Raw genomic sequence first — 3,921 nt, 5'->3', positions numbered from 1 at the left:
ACAAGCAAGGGGAATAGAGGCACATTTCAGGCCAATCATTACTCAAAACCCTTCACCGGTGGTTATCCCTCACAACAACCAAAGGAGAACTTTTGAAGTAAGAACAAACTCGTTGCAAAGTTTACCGAAGTACAAAGGGTTAGCAACGGAGGAGCCGTATTTCCATCTAGAGGCCTATGACTCAATTTGCAACACTTTTGGGAGTCAAGGTTTTTGGGCCGATGAAGTCAAGTTGGTCTTATTTCAGTTTTCTTTGGAGGATAAGGCAAAGAAGTGGTTCTACACTTTGCCTTCGGCATCTATTTACACTTGGGGGGAAATGCAACAAACTTTCTTAGACGAATTCTATACCGCCCAAAAGACTAATGATGCTAGAAAGGGGTTGAGGAGCTTCCAACGACAACATGGTGAGATGTTCCATGAAGCGTTCGAACGATTCAATATGATGATAAAGAATTGCCCTCACCATGGAATCGAATTGTGGGAGTTAATGAATGCCTTTCATGAGGGGTTGAGTGCCGAAGACGCACGCGATTTGATGTCTATCACCGGTGGGACTTTTGGAACAAACTATGAGAATGAAGATTGGGAGTTCTTGGAAAGCATGGCAACTACATCAAAGAGAAAAGCTCAAGCCTCGAGAAGAGCCCGACCGACCACCACCCGACCGCAAGTGCACGCCATAGATGATGGTAATGTTCAAACCACTAACCAAATATATAATGTTTGTGCTTTGTGTAATGAAATAGGTCATGCGGCTGAAAATTGCCAAGGGATGTTGGAAGGGCAATACGAGGAAGTCCATGCGGTTCAAGGTCAAGGTCAAGGAGGAGGTGGTAGGAACTACAACAACATGAATTCTAATACCTACCACCCCGGATTGAGGAACCATCCGAACTTTAGATATGGGAACCCTTCAAATCAAGCGAACCCAAATTTTCAAGGTAGCCAAGGTAATTTTGGTTCACGGCCATCTTACAATAACCAAGGTGGGTACCGAGGCGGAAATAACCAAGGTTATCAAAAGCAATACCAAACGGGTCAAGAACAAGGGGGGCTTTCGGGTGGAAACGAGGTGATGGAGATGCTAAAGAGCATGCAAATGGAGATGCAAAAACGGAACCAACTTGATGAAGTGCGAATGCAAAAAGATGAGGTTCGTGATAAAAGCATCCAATCACTAACAACCCAAATGGGTCAATTAGCAACTGATGTGGCGGAATTGAAGAAAGGAAAGGGTCAACTTCCAAGCGACACTAAGGTAAACCCTTCACATGGTTCGTCACGAGGTAATGTTAACATTAATCATGTTAGTGTTTTAAGAAGTGGGAAAGAATTTAAAGCCAATTTGTCACCCGAATTGGTTGAGGGGGTGGTTGAGGATATCACGGGAATTGAAAGTGATGATGAACTTTCACCGGTTAAACCAAAAGAAACAATTGTTAAAAAACCGGGTTTGGGTGAAAGTGAAAAGAATGAAAAAGTTGAGGGTGAACCGAGTCAAGTTCCATTTCCATCGGCCCTACTTGACCCGGGAAAGAAAAATTTTATTGTGTCGAGAGGTCCTCAAAAAGAGGAGATGTGGGATATGTTCAAACAAGTAAAAATAAATCTCCCACTCCTCGATGCAATAAAACAAGTCCCCGCTTATGCAAAATTCTTAAAAGAATTATGTACACAAAAAAGGCAAAACAAAAAGAAAGTGCCTAAGCGGGTGGATTTGACCGGGCAAGTAAGTGCGGTGTTGAATGGAGAGCTTCCTTCTAAGCTCCAAGATCCGGGCACGCCATTGATTAATGTGCAAGTTGGTAATTTTCAAATGGCTAAGGCGTTGCTAGATCTCGGAGCCGGAGTTAGCATTTTACCGGGGGGCTTATACGACCAATATGACTTTGGTCCATTAGCAAGGGTGGAGACGACGGTTGTTTTGGCCGATTTGTCTCATAAGTTGCCTCGGGGTATGGTTCAAAATGTTATTGTGAAAATTGATGAGTTTTATTACCCGGTGGACTTCTTAGTTTTGGATTACTCATCGGCGGACCCTAAACAACAACAAAATATAATTTTGGGTCGGCCATTTTTAAGCACCGCACATGCTATTATTGATTGTAGATTTGGTACAGTTGATATGGCGTTTGGAAATCGAAAAATGCGTTTGAATGTTTTTACTAACAATTCTAATGCTAACGGTGTTGATGAGTGTTTCATGGCAGACATAGTAGATGGATGCAACCCGCATGAGTATGAGGAGGATGGTTTGGATATTTGCCTGTGTGACTTTTCTGAACAAGTACATGCTTATGCATTACGGGTTGAAGAGGAAGCACAAGATGCTATGGCAATGAAAGAAGGTAGACCACCATGGACCCATCAATTCGAGGGTTTACCGGTGGAGATCGATTCGGGTACAAAACCATCATTGGAGGAACCACCAAAGTTGGAGCTCAAGGACTTGCCTAGCCATTTGAAGTACGTATTTTTAGGGGATAATGACACTTTACCGGTCATTATTGCCTCTAATTTGGAGTTGGCACAAGAGCAAGCGTTGATGGAGGTGTTAAAAGCGAACAAGGGTGCTATTGGATGGACGATTGCCGACCTCAAAGGAATTAGTCCATCCATCGTCATGCATAAAATTATCACAACCGAAGATGCCAAACCGACACGAGAAGCTCAAAGGCGGTTAAACCCGAACCTAAGGGAGGTAGTAAAAAAAGAGGTAATTAAATGGTTGGATGCGGGAATCATCTATCCGATTTCGGATAGTGCTTGGGTGAGTCCCACCCAAGTTGTGCCTAAGAAGGCCGGCATTCAAGTAGTCAAGGATGAAAGTGGTGAACAAATTGCCACCCGACCGGTTACCGGGTGGCGGGTGTGTATTGACTACCGGAAATTGAATGCCGCCACTTCTAAGGACCATTTCCCGCTACCTTTCATTGACCAAATTATTGAGAAATTGTCGGGTCAAAAATATTATTGCTTTTTAGATGGGTATTCGGGTTATAATCAAATTGCCATACACCCGGATGACCAACACAAGACCACCTTCACATGTCCATATGGCACCTTTGCCTTTAGGCGAAAGCCATTTGGTTTGTGTAATGCTCCGGCAACTTTCCAACGATGTATGATGAGTATTTTCTCGGACATGGTTGGAGAGTCGCTCGAAGTATTCATGGATGATTTCTCCATTTTTGGCACTACTTTTGATGCTTGTCTCAACGAATTGCAAAAGGTTTTGAAAAGGTGCGTTGAGAAAAATTTAGTGCTAAGTTGGGAGAAAAGTCATTTCATGGTGCAAGAGGGCATTGTGTTGGGACATGTGATTTCGGAAAGAGGGATGGAGGTGGATAAGGCAAAGATACGGGTAATATCATCTTTGCCACCTCCTAAAAATGTTAAGGGTGTAAGGTCATTCTTGGGACACGCGGGTTTTTATCGACGTTTCATTAAGGGTTTTAGTGTTATCACCAAACCCTTATGCAATTTGTTATTAAAAGATGTCCCGTTTGATTTTACTAACGAGTGTATGCAAGCTTTCAATGTTTTGAAGGAACACTTGGTCAAGGCGCCTATCTTGCAACCACCCGACTGGTCAAAGCCGTTCGAGATAATGTGTGATGCAAGCGATACCACTATTGGTGCAGTTTTGGGTCAACGGGTTGACAAGAAGCCGGTGGTTATTTACTATGCAAGCAAAACTTTATCCGAAGCGCAACTTAACTACACCACAACCGAGAAGGAGTTACTAGCGGTGGTGTATGCTTTGGATAAGTTTCGCTTGTATATTTGGGGAAGCAAGGTAGTGGTTTATTCGGATCACAGTGCAGTTCGGTATTTGATGGAGAAAAAGGATGCGAAGCCGCGATTGATTCGATGGGTTTTATTATTACAAGAGTTCGATTTAGAGATCCGAGACAA

At 43.2% G+C, this 3,921-nt stretch overlaps 1 non-coding gene across 1 annotated transcript; it reads right to left on the bottom strand.

The window, feature by feature from the left end:
* Nucleotides 1-368: 368 nt before the first annotated feature.
* LOC118486154 lies at nt 369-474 on the bottom strand. Its single transcript, XR_004878010.1, has one exon. It is a non-coding gene; the product is annotated as a small nucleolar RNA R71 (small nucleolar RNA).
* Nucleotides 475-3,921: the final 3,447 nt, after the last annotated feature.

Source organism: Helianthus annuus, chromosome 13, assembly GCF_002127325.2.
Source record: "Helianthus annuus cultivar XRQ/B chromosome 13, HanXRQr2.0-SUNRISE, whole genome shotgun sequence".
NCBI classification, from domain to species: domain Eukaryota; kingdom Viridiplantae; phylum Streptophyta; class Magnoliopsida; order Asterales; family Asteraceae; genus Helianthus; species Helianthus annuus.
Note: the sequence above shows the minus strand (reverse complement) of the source record. Positions and strands in the feature narration are given on the sequence as shown.